General features: G+C 42.7%; 1 protein-coding gene across 5 annotated transcripts in view; it reads right to left on the bottom strand.

The window, feature by feature from the left end:
- The window catches only part of SUFU (SUFU negative regulator of hedgehog signaling), a 125,117-nt gene that overhangs the window by 45,658 nt on the left and 57,493 nt on the right, over positions 1–21,966 (bottom strand). The gene's annotated exons all lie outside the window — the stretch shown is intronic.

Here is a 21,966-nt window from a genome sequence, read left to right as displayed (position 1 = left end):
TTTGCATGTTTTGCTTAATGATATATCTTGGGGGATCATTTCATATCAGCACATAATAAGCTACCTCATTCTTAAAATATGTTTTAAGTTTATTCATTTTGAGAGAGAGAGAAAGAGAGAGAGAGAGAGAGAGAGAGAGAGAGAGAGAGAGAATCCCAAGTAGGTTCTGCACCATCAACATGGAGCCCGACTCAGGGATCGATCCCACAAACTATGAGATCAGGACCTGTGCTGAAATCAAGAGTCGGAAGCTTAACCAACTGAGCCACCTAGGCACTCCAAAAGCTACCTCATTCTTTTTTTTTTTTTTTTTTTTGAGAGAGAGAGAGAGAGAGAGAGAGAGAGAGAGAGAGCAAGAGTGAGTGGCAGAGATAGAGAATCCCAGGAGGGGCAGGAGAGGGAGAGAGAGAGAGAGAGAGAGAGAGAGAGAGAGAGAAGTGGGGCTCACCCGAAGCAGGGCTCATGTTTTTACCTGAAGCGGGGCTTGTGTTCACCTGAAACGGGGCTCAAGCTCACCCGATATGGGGCTCAAACTCATGAACTGTGAGATCATGACCTACCTGAGCCAAAGTCAGATGCTTAATGAGTGAGCCCCCCCAGGCACCTGCTACCTCATTCTTTAAATGGCTATATGGTAGTTCATTGTGGTCTATCACTTATGACCTGGGAACCTTAACAGCTGGGGAATCTTCACTTTTTATTGATATTTAAGGCAAGGCAGAACATGAAAACGTGCGCGCGCGCATACACACACACACACACACACACACACACACACACACACACACACACACACACACACACCAGCCAGGGAAACCTGAGAGAGCTTCTGCTCTCACTTGTCTCGGTCTGAATACTAATTCCCTCCTGTGTCAGGCGTGGTTATACAACTACTTTTTCCACCTAAGAGGCTCAGTTTTTTGGTCCTAACCTCAAAAGCATTCATTTATGAGGGTGAAAGAAGACTACTTCATCTAGGAAACATGGGTGATAAAGGGAGAGAAGACACATCTCCAAGCAGAGTCAACTAGAAACCTTCATTTTTCCCAATTCCTGCTGTGCCTGCTCTTCCCAGATTCCTTCTCCTTTTACAGAAACATGTGTCTACAACCAGCTTGCATGATCTACAAGTTAGAAACAAGGCAACAAGTAAAAAAGATTGAATTAGTTAATTCAAAAGCTTATCCCACAATAAGCTTACCCCATATGGCCTCACTGGCAAATTCTACCAAACATTTAAAGAATTGATACCAATTCTTCACAAACTTTTCCAACAAAAATAGAAGAGGTAACACTTCCCAATTCTTTCTATAAAACCAATATTACCCTGATACCAAAGCCAGACAAAGGCATTACAAAAAAAGAAAGCCATAGATCATTATCCCATATTCATAGACATAAAAATCCTCCACAAAATAGTAGTGAACTGAACATAGCAACATAAAAAAAAGGGTTATATACAATGACCAAGTGAGATTTATCCCAGAAATACATGGTTAATGTAACATAAGAAATTCAATGTAATACACTACATCAATAGAATAAAGATTAAAAATAACCCCACAGGATCATCTCAATAGACAAAGAAGAAGCATTTGCAAAATCCAATACTCTTTTATGATAAAAACACTTAAACTAGGAAGAGATAGGAACTTCCTCAAACTATAGAAGCGCATCTACAAAAAACCTACAGCTAACATCATATTTGATAGTAAGGACTAAATTATTTTCCTCTAAGATCAGGAACAGAACACAGGTGCCTACTCTTATCAGTTCTATTTTACATTGTCCTAGAGGTTCTAACCAGGGCAACTAGGCAAGAAAAATAAACAAAAATCTGGGTAAACTGGAAAGGAAATGAAAATGTATTTGCAGATGACATGATCTTGTACATAGAAAACCCTAAGGAATCCACTAAAAAACTATCAGTATAAACAAGTCCAGCAAGGTTGCAGGGTACAACAGCAATGTACAAAAATCACTTGTATTTCTGTACATTAGCAGTGAACAATCTGAAAATGAAATTAAGGGGCTCCTGGGTAGCTCAGTCGGTTAAGCATCCGACTTTGGCTCAGGTCATGATCTCGCTGTTCGTGGGTTTGAGCCCCATGTCAGGCTCTGTGCTGACAGCTCAGAGCCTGGAGCTTGCTCTGGATTCTGTCTCCCTCTTTCTCCACCCCTCTCCAGCTTGTGCTCTCTGTCTCTCAAAAATAAATGAACATTAAGAAAACTTCCATTTACAATAGAATCAAAAAGAAAACAATGCTTAGGAATAAACTTAACAAAAGAAGTGTAAAACTTGTACTCTGAAAACTACAAAACACTGTTGAAAGGATTTAGAGAAAGCCTAAATAAATGAAAAAATGCAGTATTCATGGACAGAAAGAGAGACTTAATATTGTTGACCGGAATATTCCCCAAATTGATCTACAGATTCAATGCAATCCCTATCAAAATGTCAGGTGCCTTTTTTACAGAAATGTACATGGTGATCCTAAAATTCATATGAAAATGCAAGGGACCCAAAATAGCCAAAAGAAGCTTGAAAAGACAAACAGGGGTGCCTGGCTGGCTCAGTTGGTGAAGTGTGCAACTCTTGATCTTGGGGTTGTGAGTTTGAGCCCCACGTTGGGTGTAGCAATTATTTAAAAATAAAATCTTTAGGGGCCCCTGGGTGGCTCAGTTGGTTAAGCGACTGACTCTTGGTTTCGGCTCAGGTCATGATCTCACCAATGTGGGTTTGAGCCCCACGTCAGACTCCACAGCTGCAGCGTGGAGTCTGCTTGGGATTCTCTCTCTCTCTCCCTCTCTCTTTGCCCCTCCCCCACTTGTGCTGTCTCTGTCTCAAAATAAATAAATAAACTTAAAAAAATAAAATCTTTAAAAAGAAAGGAGGGAAGGAAGGAAGGAAGGAAGGAAGGAAGGAAGGAAGGAAGGAAGAAAAAGACAAAGTTGGAAGACTTAATCCTACTGATTTCAAAACTTGATACATGGCACAAAAACAGACATTCAGATCAATGGAACAGAATAGAGAACCCAGAAATAGACCCACAAATATACGGCCAACTAATCTTTGACAAAACAGGAAAGAATATCCAATGGAATAAAGACAGTCTCTTCAGCAAGTGGTGCTGGGAAAATTGGACAGCGACATGCAGAAAAATGAACCTCAACCACTTTCTTACATCATACGCAAAAATAAAATGGATGAAAGACCTAAATGTGAGACAGGAAGCCATCAGAATCCTCGAGGAGAGAGCAGGCAAAAACCTCTTTGATCTTGGTGGCAGCAACTTCTCCAGAGGCACATCTCCAGAGGCAAGGGACACAAAAGCAAAAATGAACTATTGGGACCACATCAAAATAAAAAGCTTCTGCACAGCGAAGGAAACAATCAGCAAAACTAAAAGGCAACTGACAGAATGGGAGAAGCTTTTTGCAAACGACATTATCAGATAAAGGGTTAGTATCCAAAATCTATAAAGAACTTCTCAAACTCAACACCCAAAATACAAATAATCCAGTCAAGAAATGAGCAAAAACCATGAATAGACACTTCTCCAAAGAAGACATCCAGATGGCCAACCGACACATGAAAAAGCACTCAACATCACTCATCATAAGGGAAATACAAATTAAAACCACAATGAGATACCACCTCACACCTGTCAGAATGGCTACATTAACAACTCAGGCAACAACAGATGTTGGTGAGGATGCGGAGAAAGAGGATCTCTTTTGCCCTGCTGGTGGGAATGCAAACTGTACAGCCACTCTGGAAAACAGTATGGAGGTTCCTCAAAAAGTTAAAAATAGAACTACCCTACGACCCAGCAATTGCACTACTGGGTATTTATCCAAGGGATACAGGTGTGCTGTTTCGAAGGGACACATGCACCCCAAGGTTTAGAGCAGCACTATCCACAATAGCCAAAGTATGGAAAGAGCCCAAATGTCCATCGATGGATGAATGGATAAAGAAGATATGGTATATATATACAGTGGAGTATTACTCGGCAATCAAAAAGAATGAAATCTTGCCATTTGCAACTACGTGGATGGAAATAGAGGGTATTATACTAAGTGAAATTAGTCAGAGAAAGACAAATATCATATGACTTCACTCATATGAGGACTTTAAGATACAGAACAGACGAACACAAGGGAAGGGAAGCAAAAATAATATAAGGGAAGGGGACGAAACATAAGAGACTCTTAAATATGGAGAACAACAGAGGGTTACTGGAGGGGTTTTGGGAGGAGGGATGGGCTAAATGGGTAAGAGGCATTAAGGAATCTACCCCTGAAACCATTGCTGCACTATATGCTAACTAACTTGGATGTAAACTTAAGAAATTAGATTACATTAAATTAAAAAAAACAACAACTTGATACAAAGCTACAGTTACCAAGACAGTGTGGTACTAGCATAAGGATAGACATTTGATCAATGTAACAGAATTTAGAGTCCAGAAATAAACCCTCACATTTATGACCAATTAATTTTTGAAAAGAGTGCCAAGGCAATTCAATGCAAGAAAGGCAGTCTTTTCAGAAAATGGTACTGGAACAACTGGATATCCACACACGAAAGACTCAAGTTGGATCTCTTCCTTACACCATAAACAAAAATTAATTTAAAATGGATCATACGCCCAACTATAAGAGCTGAAACCGTAAAACTCTAAGAAACACAGGAATAAATCTTCTGACCTTAAATTAGGCAGTGGTTTCTTAGACACCAAAAGCACAAGCAACAAAGGAGAGATAAATTGGACTTCATTAAAATTAAAACCTTTTGGGCTGCAAAGAGTATTTTCACAAAGTAAAAAGAAATGCAAACCAAAACCACAATGAGAGGACACTTCACAACCATTAGGATGGCTATTATAAGACAAAACGAAATACCACCCAAAAAATAACAAGTGCTGGTGAGGCTGTGGAAAAACTGGAACTGTGGTGCACTGTTCCTGGAAACGTAAAATGGTGCAACCACTGTGGAAAACAGTGTGACAGTTCCTCAAAAGGTTAAACATAGAATTATCATATGATCCAGCAATTTTACTTCTGGATATATACCCAAAAGAATTATTTAAAAAAAATTTTTTAATCTTTATTTATTTTTGAGAGAGAGAGAGAGAGACAGAGACAGGGTGCGAGCGGGGGAGGAACAGAGAGAGAGGGAGACACAGAATCTGAAGCAGGCTCCAGGCTCTGAGCTGTCAGCAGAGCCCAATGTAGGGCTCGAACTCACTAACCGTGAGATTATGACCTGAGCCAAAGTCGGACGCTTAACTGACTGAGCCACCCAGGTGCCCCTAAACACAATTAAAAGAAAAGAAAAGAAAGTGAACAGACAATATACAGCATGGGAGAAAATATCTACATAGATCTTATAGGTATCCAGAATATACAAAGAAACTTACAGCCCAATAATAAAAAGACAAATAATCCAACTTTATAATGGGTGAAGGATCTGAATAGAATTTTTCTTCAAGAAAGATATACAAATAGCCAATAAGCACATGAAAAGATGCTTTACGTGATTAGCCATTAGGGAAATGCAAATCGAAACAGCAGTGAGATACCATCATTTCACACCCACTAGGGTGGCTACAATTAAAAATAACAATAACAAGTGTTGGTAAGGAAAGAAATTGTAACCCTTACTCACTGCTGGTGGGAATGTAAAATAGTGGAGTGCTTTGGAATACAGTTTGGCAATCCCTCAAATGATTAAACTTGGAGCTGCCATATGACCTAGCAATTCCAAGCCAATGTATATTCCCAAGAGAAATGAAAACACGTTCACACAGAGACTTGTACATGAATGTTCACAGCAGTGTTATTCACAACAGCCCAAAGTGGGAAATAACCCAATGTCTATCGACTAATGAAAAGATAAAGGAGGGGCGCCTGGGTGGCTCAGTCGGTTAAGCGTCCGACTTCGGCTCAGGTCACGATCTCACGGTTCGTGAGTTTGAGCCCCGCGTTGGGCTCTGTGCTGACAGCTCAGAGCTTGGAGCCTGCTTCACATTCTGCGTCTCCCTCTCTCTCTGCCCCTTCCCTGCTCATGCTCTGTCTCTCTGTCTCAAAAATAAATAAACACTAAAAAAAAAAAATTTTTTTTTTTAAAAAGATAAAGGAAATGTGGTATGTCCACACAATGGAGTATTATTTGGCAATAAAAATGAATTACTGATACACGCTATAACACAAACCTTAAAAACATTATACTAAGTGAAAGAAGCCAGTTCCAAAAGGACATATGCAATTCCATTTGTATGTAATGTTCAGAATAGGCAAATCTATGCAGACAGAGAGATTGGTGGTTGCCTAAGGCTAGAATGGTTAGTGACTTGTATGGCACTGCTTTTGGGGGGTGATGAAAAGGTTCTGGGGTTCATTGTGGTGACAGTTTCACAACTGTGAATTACACAGTATATGAATTATATCTCAATAAAGATGTTAAAAAATAAAGAATATAGTAGGTGAAAGTGAGGAATCTTGAGGGAAAGGCAAAGTAATCAAAGCAAAGCCAAGGTCTTGGATTCTTGGTTACTACCTTCTCAGGTAAGCTGTGGCCTGGGAGAAATGTGACTCATAATGCCGAGACATCACAGCATTTTATGGTCTACACGACCTGAATGACCAATGTTTTCATTTTCCACAAATCGGGAAAGGATCCGTGAGACAGACTGCCTGAAGTCATGGGGGCAAATCAGTGATGGTGAGCACAGTGCCACATTACCCAAACTTTCGAGTCATCCGTAACACTTCTGTGTTGGTACCAGCTGTATGACAACCTGCATTTACCGAGATTGACTCACTTTTTAAAACCTAAACAAACTTAGTTTAAAAGGAAACTTCATATTACTACTAAATCAGGAAAATAAAAGGAAAATCAGTGTTGCTTATGGTAACTGCAAAGCGATTTCCTGAAAACAAATTTAATTTCTAACAGCTACTGTTATCTACCTGACATTATTAAAAACTGAAATGAATTAAAAACTGAGTTGAAGAGCCATTAGAGGTTTAAAGAGTCATATCAAACTGATAAATCAGAAGGATTGAATCAGAGACCTGAAGAGGGAAGAGAGTCCTCACTATTTGGATCATTGAATGCCTTTTCCAGTCATGAACTAAAATCTCCAGCTGGCTTTGGCAAACCCTGGTGTCGTGGTTAACTTTGCAGTTGGGAAGGCCCAGATCCTATTTGCTTCTGCCCCTTACTAGTTACAACCCTCAGCAACTTGCCCAACCACAATTCCCAAGCCAGTTTCCTCATCTGTAAGCAGGGAATAGCGTGCCTCAGTTTGCTTTCCACCGTTGCATGTTATTCCTGTACTGGAATACGGTACAGCTATTCCTGCCCAGGTCCTAGTCCCTCTACCAGAAATCAAGAACCTGCCACAGAGCCTGTAGCTCACAGCAGAGGCCAGTAGGTGGCACCATCGCTCCTGTTTTAAGAAAGAGTTGGTCAAGTTCTCTCCCCTGACCCACATCTGGCTGTCTGGTCTATACAAATATACTCCAAACCTGACAGGAACAGAAATTGGAAACAGGGAAAAGGCTGAACGGTTTTGGAGCCATGATGTTTTATTAATCAGAACGGACCGGGTTTAAAAATAATTGTTGTACAAACCCAAACTGTTTAAATGAAATAAGAATGACCAAAAAAAAAATACCTCGTACAGGTTTAATTTGGGAAGGGGCCTAATTTAGGCAGCTGGGAGGGGAGACCCTAAGGCAGAAAAGGGAGACGGACCCAGTGGCTGCTCTGGGACCAACACACGTGGGATCAGGAGTGAGTTAAAAAGAAGGAAGGGAGAGGAGAACGCATAACCACACCAGAAAGGTTTAGAGCGTGAGACGCTAACAACCTTCCAGCATAGGACATGGTCTTTCTTCCCCAGCTCTGCCTGGTGGGGGAACCAGACTTATTAGCTCTGCTGTGGCCAAGAAACAGTCTTTCTTAACAATGAAAGAGCCTTGGTCACAGTTTTCAAGCCTGGGACAAAGCCACAATGGGCTCATTCTTGAGTCCAGTCTGGTCTTTATGCCCTGGATGCTCGGCCCCATTCTGTGTGGAGCCACTGCGGGCCTCAGCACTCAGGCCCCAGCGCCCACCCCAGGAAGCTCTCGGCCCCTTCAGATGGGTTTTCAAATGCTAATAATGCCTCGGTCGGAGGCCCAGCTGTTCAGTCCAGTGGTTAGAGGGGCGCCATTTCCTCTCTCTTCAGCTCCCTGAAGTGTCCTAACCAAGACATTAGGATGCAAATCCCTGGGACCTCCACCCAAACCACATTAGCAGAGGGGCCTTCTAGGGTCTCAAGGCAGGCCATTCCAGGTGAAGCCTGGATGCTCACTTTCCCTTCCCTTCCCTCTTCCTCTGAGCTCTAGCTCCAAGTACCCTGAGAAACCTCCCTCAGCTGCTGCCTATTGGGCAAAGTCACAGGGGGGGAAGGCCACTCCAGGCTGGCAAAGAGAGTCCAAAAACTGCTGGGTATACTTCTGCCCCTTGCTTAGCTGAAAGAAAGGGTTCACTACTCTGTGTCTCCTTCCCCATTAGCAAACAACCCCCTGGCAAGAACTGTATGGGAACCCGAGTGCTAACAGGCCCCTCAGATTGGCCCTCACCCTACCCCCACCTCCCAAACACCCAGCTTTAGTCTAGCTGTTTGAAGTTGGGCTGTGCCGGATATAAGAAGTTAGCAAAATCTAGGGAAATGGGTTGCAGAAGAAAACAGCCATTGTTTGTAAAATAATTAGTGCTGCCTTTGAAACACTGAGGAACAAATACATTCTCTAAGAGTTCTTAATTCATCCCAACTCTGGAAAATGACTGTGGGTCTCCATTCTGTGTGAAAGTACAGTCCCAGCGATGATGTTTTACACAACAGTTTGGAAAGCGGTGCTCCACCCCCCACACCCTTTACTCGAATTAATTCACTTGGTCGGAAGAAAATGGGTTAATGTTGTCTTCCAGAGCGGGAAAGAGTGGGTTTCTCATGGCTGAAGCTTGGACCCCTGAAGTCAAAGGCACTTTTGAGAGAGTGCTCTGAGAGGATGAAGGGCAAGGGCAGGAAACCCTGCTGAATTGTGCCAGATGTCACAGGAGTGGCTGGTATACAAGGGGGATTTTAGAGAGTGCAGGAAAATGGGAGGTGGTGCAAAGCAGGCTGGCAGACTGGAGTCTGTCAACTCCAAGGTCAAATTTTTGAACGATGGGGTCGCCATCACAGTCTCGCAAGAAGCGGTCTCCAGTTTTCTTGCCTTCTTGGCGCTCACACATCACACCAATGCTCATACCTGCTTTGACAACGCGGGCTTAAGTGTCCTGTATGAAGACCCAGAGCTGGCTGGTTACTAGGAGGGCTCAGCAGTTCTTCCCTAAAATGCCAAAAGTGCCAGACACGCCCCCAGCAACACAGACTGCTGATAGGGAAGCGTCAGGAAGCCTGTCCTCCTGTCTCCTGAAAGTCCCAGCATGAAACCAAGGCCCAAGGGGAGCATCTGGCAACTGCCCAACCCCACCCTCCTTCTTGAGAAGGCCTAAGAGGCTACTGCAGCCACTGTGGCCTGCTCGGCGGAGCTGGGTCCAAAGGCTCCCTCTGAGATTAGAAGACGGCCCCTTAGGGGCGCCTGGGTGGCGCAGTCGGTTAAGCGTCCGACTTCAGCCAGGTCACGATCTCCTGGTCCGGGAGTTCGAGCCCCGCGTCGGGCTCTGGGCTGATGGCTCAGAGCCTGGAGCCTGTTTCCGATTCTCTGTGTCCCTCTCTCTCTGCCCCTCCCCCGTTCATGCTCTGTCTCTCTCTGTCCCAAAAATAAATAAACGTTGAAAAAAAAAAAAAAAGAAGACGGCCCCTTAGAGTCAACTGAAGGCCCACAAACTGAAATATCCTTATGGGGGCTGAAACACAAACCTGCACAGTCCCAGGCAGCCTCATGACACCCCAGTGAGAGGAGACAACCTGGAGGTTTTGCTGAATGAACCAGCCCTGGCCAGAGCAGTGGAGGAGGCAACGTTCAAAGTCAGTCCTGTTAGCCTCTGCCCAGCCCAGATGGTCCTAACTGGGGCCAATGAGTTGGCCCACTGCCCCCGCTGGATCTCTCACGGAATCCTATCCTAATTTCTTTTTTTTTTTTTTAATTTTTTTTTTCAACGTTTATTTATTTTTGGGACAGAGAGAGACAGAGCATGAACGGGGGAGGGGCAGAGAGAGAGGGAGACACAGAATCGGAAACAGGCTCCAGGCTGTGAGCCATCAGCCCAGAGCCCGACACGGGGCTCGAACCCACGGACCGCGAGATCGTGACCTGGCTGAAGTCGGACGCTTAACCGACTGCGCCACCCAGGCGCCCCCCTATCCTAATTTCTAAAGCCCAGGTACTTTCTCCTTGCTCTATGCCAAGCTGTGGGGAGGGGAGGGATGTGTGTGCCTTGTTTACTTGTTTCTCGAGCCTACAAAATTTTAGGAGGGCATAGGGTATAGGACAGCCTAATGTCACTGCTACAGATTACATTTCTGGAGGCCTCAACACAGCCATGAGATGCTATGCCGATTCTGGGGAGAGTACGACCCCAGGCACTGCACTAAGACCCAGGGCCTCCTCCAGGTCTCCACTGCTTTCACATGACAGCACCCATCCAAGGACCAGTGGCACAGACCCTCTTCTCGCTGGGGAAGATCAGCAGCTCTCCTTCCTCCAGGAATCCAAACAAAGCGGTGGGTAAGCACTTCCCTGCCTGCCGGCCCTTACTCCCCATCTCCAAACCAAGGCTAGGATTTCAGCTTAGAGACTTGCAGCAGTGGTAAGGCAAGGCCCATCTCAGGAACTTGGGATAGCAGTTGAGAGCAGTGAGGAACGCACATCACAGAGGAGCAAAAAATAAATAGGTCCTGGGTTGATTCCCCTCTAACACTTCAGCGTGGCAAGGAGAACATATAAAAGGATGGGATATTCTAGAGCTTAGAGGCTTCAGCTGGTACAAAACAACAGAATTTGGCGCCCCCGCTCTTCTTCACACACACATGCACAGCAGACAAGATGCCTGCAGGGAAGGAGATCTCAGGAGCATGATGGCACACCCCCCTTGCAGGGTTTCAGATCAAACTTCTCCAAAGAAAGGCCATTTTCTTTTAAGAAAGAAAAAATAGCAAGAAGGCAGACAAACTGTGGGGGGAGGGAGAGAAGCAGGTTCCCTGGACGTGTGAAGCTGTCCGGCAGAGTTCTTCATAGCTGGATGGCGTGGATGGTGGCTGGCTGACAAGTTTCTCCAACCCGGTCGAGCGGCAGAAGAAAGAATGAACTCCTCCCGGCCCCTTTGAAGGTTCTGAGTGCAGTTTCATGACTTGAAAAGTTAATTTGAGTGTTTGGTTAGAGAGCTTTCCTCAACCAGTTCTGTCTGATATTAATTTGGCTAAATGTGGTTGCAAGACACTGCGAGGGAAATGAATGTGCTGTACCACTTAATTAAATAAAGAAGAGCGAGGGGACATGTTTGTTCTTACAAAACTGAAAGGAAACGTAAAGGATATTCCTTCTAGGTTTTGCCCAGAATCAAAGGAATCGCCAAGGATTAGAAAGCCAGTCAAAAGAGACTCAAAATTGTTTCCCTATGTATTTTCTCAAAAACCTCTGGCTCCCCAGCTTCCTCCTTCTCCCTCAAAGCCACAATCATGAAGGCAAACAGTGAAGTGTAAGGAAAATCCCTTTTATAGGCAGAGAAGCTCAGCAACCTGGAATAGGGGTCAGAGCAGTGGAGGCAGGAGGCTGGCGAGCTGCTGGGGTCTCGGGAGACTCTCACCCACAAGCGAGTCTCTGGGGCCTGCAGGACTTTTAGGACTGGCAGGACAGCCTCACTCCCCACCCCACTCCCCCGCCCCAGAGGGTGAGCCCCTCAGTGCAAACAGAGCTCAGCAGGGTTTACCTGCCACAGCTTGTTGCTGTCACAAATCCTGTCCGTCCACCCTCTATGTGCCACGCTCTTCTATGAGGAATACAGATCCTTGCTCTCCATTTCCAGAGAGCCCTGAGTCCTAAGCTGGCAGATGCTTTCACTTTTCTTTTAAGGCAGCTCCATCTGTTTAGACACCTGTCAGTACGAGAAGGAGAAGTCTTTTGCCCGGAGGCTTGTAACTGGGCAAAACCCACTCCTGCTCCTCTCACGCTCCTGAGCCGGCACGGAGGGCCTGCCAACTGCATGCAGGTCCCTTTGTTCTTAAAGCCAAAATAACTATAGAGGGTTTTAAATGCGCAGTCCCTATATACATTTCAACCCCCCCTCAAAAGTGCCAGGAGATGCTTTGAAGCTTTAAAATCAAGCACATGCTTCTACTCTTTCCATCTTTTTCCTGAAGAGACTAGGTAGGTCTACATCTACAACAGATGCTGCCAAGCATCTGTAAAGTAGCACAGTCACCTTGGAGGGCCACATGGCAGAATCTATTAATATAGAAAGTACTTTCCCTTTGACCTAATCGTTCCACCTCGTAGTACGTATCTGCCCTAGAGCAAAACACGTGCACAAGGAGGAATGAATAAGGATGCTCACAACATCTGTGTGCTGTTTGTGACAGTGAAGAAATGGAAACAATCTGAATGTGCATGAAGGTTAAAATACGGCTTATCCATACTATAAAATCATGAGCAGCAGTAAAAGGGAATTAGATAAATCTTTATATGTTGACGTAGAAAGATCTCCAAGACGCACAGTTAATTAAAAAGTCCAATTGTTAAGGACAGAACAGTTTCGCTTACATTAAAGAAGGAAAGAGGCACCTGGATGGCTCAGTTGGTAGAGCATGGGACTCTTCATCTGGGGGTTGTGAGTTTGAGCCCCATGTTGGAGATACAGTTTACTTTAAAAAAAAAAGGGAAAAAAATATATACATAAACCTAAACCATTCTATAGGTACCCAGAAGGAGGTGAAAGCACAGAAAAAGTCTGGTCTGGTGCAAGGAAGCCACCATACAGATAAAGTGGTTTGGGGAGGGGGCCTGAGATTGGGTTGTGTGGTCAAGGAGGACTTTGGCTTGATTCATAGAGTCTGAATTGTTAACTTCTGTTAACTTCTAAGATGGATTTATGTATTATTTGTATGCTTAAAAAAATTAAATGAGAATTAAATTAAATGCACATCTCTGGCATGCAGTGCGAACTCCTTTGGCGGCTCCAGCAGCCATCACACTGGCTACCATGCCACTCTGAGTGCAGCGGTTACAGAACTGGGTGGTCCCAGAACCCAGGTGCCCATCCTTGGCTTGTATCTAAAATGTCACCAGTGGCACTTTCACCAGCTAAAGCATTTAAGTTCTTGAACAAACACCGCACCTTATCTTAAATTAACTAGTCTAATGATGCTGGTACTCTTGCCAGACTTCAAACTTTTCTTGTTTTTCTTCTTCTCTTAGTGGTTATAGTCAGTTACATTAAAACAATCCCCTTTCTCTCCCTTGCTGCTTTTGCTCTTAGTCCTATTTCTGTACACTGTACATTATTTCCCATTCGCACTTGCTAAAATCTAAGATCAAAATGGTAGACACATCTATAGATCAACAACCAGACAGGGCCAGGTGATGATGGCTGCACACATCCACTATTCCCATTTGTTAGGGGTGGACACAGCTGATGCACTGCATCTGTAACATTCTTCTTTTTTTTTTTAATTTTTTTAACGTTTATTTAAAAAAATTTTTTTAACGTTTATTTATTTTTGAGACAGAGAGAGACAGAGCATGAACGGGGGAGGGGCAGAGAGAGAGGGAGACACAGAATCCGAAGCAGGCTTCAGGCTCTGAGCCATCAGCCCAGAGCCCGACGCGGGGCTCGAACTCACGGACCGCGAGATCGTGACCTGAGTTGAAGTCGGACGCTTAACCGATTGAGCCACCCAGACGCCCCTTAACGTTTATTTATTTTTGAGACAGAGAGAGACAGAGCATGAACAGGGGAGGGGCAGAGAGAGAGGGAGACACAGAATCTGAAACAGGCTCCAGGCTCTGAGCTGTCACCACAGAGCCCGACCCGGGGCTTGAACTCACGGACCGTGAGATCATGACCTGAGCCGAAGTCGGAGGCTTAACCGACTGAGCCACCCAGGCGCCCCTATAACATTCTCTTAAGTCGAAGAACTTTAGCATCGCCCTCATTCTGCCTAAATTCCAAGGAGGAAAGGCATTTTACCCCTTTGCAGTAGTCTGGAAATCTGGAGGGACAGACACACTACTTTAGGATAAACTTTTTTGCTTTGTTGTCATTTTGTGTTTGTTTTTGGGAGTGGAGAGAGTTGTATTCTTGGCACTTATGGGCTAGGGAGGTGCAGGCAAAATAAGCATCTTTTTTTCCCTTCAGGAAAGAGGATGATGAGGACAAAATGTGGCTCTGGCATCTTTCAAAAGGAGAATCTGGTTCTGCCCTGACCCTGTGTATATAAAGCATTTGGTTTCCAATTAATATAAAAAGAGAAACCTTCTGGAGCCAGGTAAGAAGTTAAGTAGACCAAAGCAGAAATTGTTACCTTTAGCGCTACCCTCATTACAGAAAAAAAGTCTATCCTCGCCTAGACTGCAAGTTCAAGTGTAACCAAGTATGGAACTATTCAAGGGCAGGCCTGCTGTGGAGCACAAGGTTTTGCCCTAATACTCTCAGGAAGAAGCCGCTGCTGAGTGGGTCACTAGATTCAGCCTGGCAGCAGAGAAAACGGGATCAATCAATCAAACCAAACCAATAAACTTCAATCCTTCTTCCTATCCACCAACCATACTGAGACAGTCTGAAGAGAAAGGAAAGCAGGTGGTATGAAGGTGACCTGAGAACTAAAGAAGACGGTTTCCAAGGAGTTCTTTTCACATAATCCACTAGGGCTTGGCCAATGCACCATATAGCTTTGGACTTCAAATGTCTCCAAAACACATTAAAAAAATTATTTTCCATTCCTGGTCTGAAACTCAGGCTTTAAACACACACACACACACACACACACACACACACACACACACACACATAACTTGTTAAGGCGAATTTCAACCAAAATCGAGAAAATAATACAATGAACTCCCATATACCCATCCCTTGGCCTCAATGATTATCAATTTATGGGCAATCCCCAAATCATCTATAACCCTACCCCCAAATTCCCACGTGATCCCCATAGGATTTTTTGTAGCAAATCTCAGACACCATATCATTTCACCCATAAGTATTTTAGTACAGATTCTAAGTGGTAAGTATTCTCTTTTAAAAACATAATTATGATTACAAGCATCACACCTAAAAAATTTGGCAGTAGATTCTTAGTATTGTCAACTATTAAAGTTATTGTCTAAATTGACTTTCTATAAATGTCTTTTACAGTTGGTTTGTTCAAATTACTATCCAAATAAGGGCCACACAATGCATTTGGCTGGTTTAGTTTTTAAGTCTTTTCCATCTAAAAGTTTTTCCCTCTTCCTCTTTTTTTTTTTCTTATTGAAGGAACCAGGTTGTTTGTCCAGTAAAATTCCCCAAAGTCTGAATTTTGCTGATTGCATCCCCATGCCATCATTTAGCATGTTCCTTCGTCCCTTGGTGTTTCCTGTAAACGCCAAAGGTTAGAGCCAGAGATTGTGAGGTTAGCACCATGATGACAACTGCTAGATCCAGTATTTCATTAGAAGGTTCCAAAAACTATTCTATCACTCTTTATAATTTTCTTGCTGGAAATCTTCTTTAAAGGTACCCTGAGGTAATTTATATAGGAAAGGCAGAAAGTGTGGTTCTTTTCCATTATTCACTAACTTTCAGAATAATAAATTATCAAATCTTCTAAACATGGTAAGTGAAGTTTTCCATTGTTTGTTTGCCTTTTTAAGTATTATTATGAACACATGGATTTTAATATATTTGATATGTCTCAATCCACTGCAGTTGTGATTGTTATTAATATTTATATTATTCCATCTTTGGCTGGTAGATGTTTCTAAAAATAGAGACTCTCTTGGGTCTGTTGATATGACCCTGACAATCTTTGGTAGCTGCCTTGTTTTCTGGTATAAAAAGATGTTATAGGCTCATCCTGTATATTTTCTGCCCCAGAACTGGAAATTTCTCCAAAAAGCCTTAGTTTGTTTTAGAAATAGTATATGGGGACCACAATCTGGAACCAGAAGTGTCTACTGCTACTGGATTATTGTTTCAAGACTTTTTCAGTAAACAAAGATAAAATACACATTTTTAACAAAAAGAGAAAATAATCTCAAGTTCATCAATATTTCCAGTTAAAATTTAAGAACACAGAATTTTTATTTATTTGATTTTATATTTGTGCTTCTTTTTCTCTTCCTGAAAATCTTGGGTTTTTAAAAAATTTTTTAAATATTGTTGATTTTTTCTTGTGAGAGAGACAGCATGTGAGTGGTGGAGGGGCAGAGAGAGAGGGAGATACAGAATCTGAAGCAGGCTCCAGGCTCTGAGCTGTCAGCACAGAACTGGACCTGGGGCTCAAACTCATGAACCTCAAGATCATGAATGACCTGAGCTGAAGTTGGACGCTTAACCAACTGAGCCATCCAGGTGCCCGAAAATCTTGGTTTCTAATATAATCATTTATTTGCTTTATCCTATTATATGTGTATACTAGTTTCAGAATAACACTATTATTAACAATATGATCACTGAAAATAGGTTTTTTTGCCTTTGTGATAGATTAGAGGTCTACAGTCACATTACTGTGTTTTAAAATCTATGTGTATTGTTATGATATCCATTGGATACGCTATGAATTTCATTTGTCTCATTTTGCTTATAATTTTTAGGAAGTGTTGGTAGGCCAACTTTAAGGTGGCCCCCAAAATTCCTCCCCACCTCCAGTGTTCACACCTTGAGTGAACAAGACTTGTAACTTGCATTTTGCTAACAGAATATGGCAAAAGCGAAGGTATTTTACAGGTACAATTAAGAACCCAAATCAATTGGTGCTTTAATTTTTTAATTTTTAATTGTAGTAAAATACACATAACATAAAATATACCGTCTTAACCATCTTTAAGTTTACAGTTCAGTAGTGTTAAGTATATCCACGTTGTCATGCAACCAATCTCTACAATTCTTTTCTTACAAAACTGAAACTCTGTACCCATTAAACACTAACTCCCCACTCCCTCTCTTCAGCCCCTGTCCCTGTGAATTAAACTACTTCAGGTACCACATATAAGTGGAACCATCCATTATTTGTCTTTTTGTGACTTTTTTCTAAGTACTTAGCATAATGACCTCACAGTTCATCCATGTTGTAGCATGCTCAGAATCTCCTTGCTTTTTAAGGCCTAATAATTTTCGCTTATATGGATATACCACATTTTGTCTATCCATTCATCTGTTGATGGACACGTGGGTTGCTTCCACCTTTCGGCTTGTGAATAATGCTGCTATGAACATCGGTATACAAATATCTCTTTGAGACCTTGCTTTCAATTCTTTTGGATGTATACCCAGAAGCAGAAATGCTACATCATATGGTAATTCTATGTTTAATTTTTTTGAGGAATCGCTATACTGTTTCCCATAACGGTTGCACCATTTTACATCCCTCCCAGCAATGCACAAGGGTTCCAATTTCTCCACATCTTTGCTAACACTTGTTATTTTCTGGTGTGTGGTTTTTGTTTTTTTGTTTTTAAGATTTTATTTAAGTGATCTCCACACCCAATTGTGGGCTCAATCTCACAACTCCAAGATGGAGAGTCACATGTTCCACCAACTGAGCCAGCCAGGAGCCCCTTTTGTTTTTTAAATAGTATCCATCCTAATGGATATGAGGCCAAATCAAATAATTTTGAGTTAATTAAAAGGAAGATTACCTTTGATGGACTTGACTGGATGAAGGTAAAAGGCCTTAAAAAAAGGACTGTACATTCCACCCCACCCCCACACTTTTCTGCATTGCTTGCTTTGATGAAGCAAGCTGCCCAGAATCCTGCAGCTACAAGGAAAGGAGTTCTGCCAACAACCTCAGGGAACCTGGAAGCAGATCCATCCCTAGCAGAGGCTCCAAATAAGAATGCAGCCCAGGGGCGCCTGGTGTGACTCAGTCGGTTAGGGTTAAGTGTCTGACTTGGTTTTGGCACAGGTCATGACCTCGAGGTTCATGGGATTGAGCCCCGTGTCAGGCTGTGTGCTGACAGCACAGAACATGCTTGGGATTCTGTCTCTCCCTCCCTCTCTGCCCCTTCCCCACTCACATACATGCTCGCTCTCTCTCTCTCTCTCTCTCTCTCTCTCTCTCAAAAGTAAGTAAATTAATCTTTAAAAAAAAAAAAAAGAATGCAGCCCAGCAAACACTGATTTCAGCCTTGTGAGACTCTGTGAGACCCCGGTGAAGTCTAAGCAATACCCAGACTATTGACCCAAAGAGGCAATAATAAATGTGTGTTCTTTTAAGCCACTAATTTAGTGATAATCTGCTTTATAGCACAAAAAAAAGCTAACACACAAAAATACTCATTTTGATTTGTCTTATAATTATATAAAATTTTAAATGGTTCCAAAGTCATAAATCTAAGAACAAGATATATTCAGAGAAGTTGGCTTCCTGTCCTCTCCATCTGTTCCCTCCTTCTCCCATAGATTACCATTTAAAAAATATTATGGTTTACCCTTCCATTTAAAAACATAAAGAAAAACATGTTTTCTTATATAAATGAAACTCACTATAGATACTTTTCTCTGCATTGCTTTTTTTTTTTTTTTCTTTCTCAAGATTGCAACGGCCATAGTTTTATTTTGGTTACACTACCACCACACACTTGATTCCATATCCCTGAATATTCAACAAATCTTTAGGCTATATGAAAAACAGAATTCTTTGCTTGATTAATTTGCTGGACATTTTAAATAACTGAGAACATTGCACAGATATTCTTGACGAGGCAGTTCCACTGGTCATCCTCATCGGTGTTACCATTATTGCCATCAAATCTTTTACTGCACAGAATGATAAGGATTCATATTCCCAAATATAACTGGCTAATGTATACTGAAATATCTGAAATAGAGTAGTTGGGTTTATACATTTTAAGAGACATCTTGTTAACTTAGAGTGTATTCTATTTATATGATCAAGATCATAAATCTATAAACCATGCTGTATGAATTACACAAAAGACTGCAAATTCCCTACGGTAAACTGATTGCATTAATGGCCCCAATTAATACCATCTCTGAGGGTATTAATTTTGTAACTTTGTAGTCCCCTCCCTCCCTGATCCTAGGCTTGACCATGGGACTTACTCTGGCCAATGGGATAGTCAAACAGAGGCTTGACTAAACATGCACACATTTCCACTTCCTCTCATGGCCCCACCGCTGTCATAAGAAGATCCTTGTGCTAGTTATTACAAACACTGCTTCAACTAATAGCCATTTGTGAGTATCTTTTCATGTTTTTGCTCATGTCTTTGGGATTCCTAGAAGTGGAATTGCTGCATCAAGGGGTAAATAGATGTGTTTTGCTGGATATTGATATGTTCTCTTCCACAGGGAGAGCACCATTTTGCATCCCACCATGAACACATGGAAGTCCCTGTTTCCTCACAGCTTGACAACAGGATACGCTCTCAAACTTGGAATCTACCAATCTGACAAGTGAGAAGTGGTATCTGAGGGTAGTTTGACTTGCATTTCTCTTATTTTGAGTGAGATGACATCTTTCTTTTCATGTGTTTATGGGCCATTTGCTTGAAACATCAACATTTAACCCAGAAAGCTTTTTGGTTGGCGTCATCTCTGGCAACTTCAGAAAAGATAAATTAATGAAACACTGACTTCTCTTAGCTCTGTCACTGGCCACCATGGTGTGAGGTGAAAGCATCACTCAGCATTGACTGATTTTATTCTACCAGATCATGGGGGCAAACAGTCACCTTAAATGTATGATATTTACCCTCAGGGAAAAGGCAAAACCAGATCCTCGAGTGAAAGGTCTCCATGTAATGGTACTTCCCTTTGCTTTATTCTTGGGTGCATTTTTCTTTGCTGTTTAAGGTTACAACCTTAAACAAATCATTTAAATTCTCTGCATTTGTTTCTTTATGTATCAAAACATGATCATACTATCTACCTTGCAGGGTAGTTTTTAGAATCAAATAAATGAATTAAAATACATCAAAATTGCCCTATGTGCTGAATGTACTATACAAATTAAGCAAGTGTTATTCATTGGAAATATTCTATCACTGGAAAACACAACCACTGTTTATAAGAAAAAGATTAATCCATCCACTGTGGCAGAGCAGACATCTTCCTCAGGGAGCCAGGACTCTACTTTTTGGCTCAGGAAACTAACCTACTTCCATAGTTTACATCAAGAAACACAGCTATGGTATTTATGGGTGTTCTCAGAGATGACCCAGCTGGATGAGACCTGGAGGGTTGTGGGACAGAAAGCATCAAGGAGGAGGAGGCAGGCTATTTGCAGAAAGCCAGACTGGAGCACAGCAGAAGCGGTCATAAGCACACTGGATTAGAAGAAAAATCAGCAGGTATTAAGTGGCATCTGGGCCCAGTGGTCTGAGCTCCCAGATCACCAACCCCATACTTAGCACTTAGAGCCCCTCTACAAAGGCCCTGGCTAGCAGCTGCCCAGACTTTACAGGGACAACTTCAGAGATGGTCAGTTTACTGCCTCCTGAGGCCTATGCATGTTAGAAAATTATTCTACATCCAAAAGAATAGTTAACAGCTTCCTAGTTCTCTTCTCTGGGCAACAAAGAAAAAATCCAATTCCTCTTCCATATGGCTGGACCTCAATATTTTTATTTTTATTTTTTTTAATTTTTTTTTAATGTTTATTTATTTTTGAGACAGAGAGAGAGAGCATGAATGGGGGAGGGGCAGAGAGAGAGGGAGACACAGAATCGGAAGCAGGCTCCAGGCTCTGAGCCAACAGCCCAGAGCTGGACACGGGGCTCGAACTCACGGACCGTGAGATCATGACCTGAGCTGAAGTCGGACGCTCAACCGACTGAGCCACCCAGGCGCCCCTGGACCTCAATATTTTTAAAACACCTGTTGTAGGTCATAGCTCACCACTCCCCACACCTCATCCCAAAGTCTTTTCTTCTCCAGACTAAAGTGTTTCCAGTTTCCTTACTTATAAAGCCATTTCTCACAGACCACAGTTTAAGAGAGCTTTTGCCAGTCTGAAAGTCACTCTTCTGGAGATATGTTCTGAATTGTCCATGCCCCTTGCAGAATGTGGCATCTAAGGGATTGTTGGGTTGGAGACGGAATATGAAGCAGGCACTTACTTCTGGGCATATGTGTAAAGACCAGACGCCCCTCTGTCTGTGTGTCGGCCCACATACTTCCAAAACTCCCTATCAATCAGACACAGGAAGAGGGTTGAAAATAACCAATTTTGGGTGATCTGGGTATGGGAAGAGGCAGCAGTAAATTATGCGTGATAACATTTTGGTGCTTAGGCCAGACTCCTTGCCAGGACACTTCTTCTTGCCTGGAAGGATGGAATAGGGAGTGAACATGAGGGTGAACTTGGAAGTTTAGCTAGGTTTTCCAAGAGCCATGGAATCTGCTAGGCCTAAAGGCCCCAGCCTCAAAGAATTTCCTTAACATTGGAGTGAAGCCAGCCTTGGAAGTTACCGAAAACTGGAAGGCTCTCGTGACTCATTCTTTGGACTTCAAAGGCTACCCAGTGCTTCCTTAGTGCTGGGTTGCCAACTGGCCATGACTACAGGTTACGGCACAGGGGCAGTTGTGGCCAGGGGCCAATCAGCCTCATGGAATGTCCTTCATGGAGGAGAGCTGGGCATATGTGCCAAACTGCAAAAGTGCAAACCTTGTGACCCAGAAATCCCACTTTAGAAATTTATTCTGAGATAACTGAACATGGTTGCCAAGATGTACATACATGTTCCTTAGAGCATTGTTTAAAGGGAGGAAAGCTGGGGTGCCTGGAGGGCTCA

Source organism: Prionailurus bengalensis, chromosome D2, assembly GCF_016509475.1.
Source record: "Prionailurus bengalensis isolate Pbe53 chromosome D2, Fcat_Pben_1.1_paternal_pri, whole genome shotgun sequence".
Classification (NCBI taxonomy): domain Eukaryota; kingdom Metazoa; phylum Chordata; class Mammalia; order Carnivora; family Felidae; genus Prionailurus; species Prionailurus bengalensis.
Note: the sequence above shows the minus strand (reverse complement) of the source record. Positions and strands in the feature narration are given on the sequence as shown.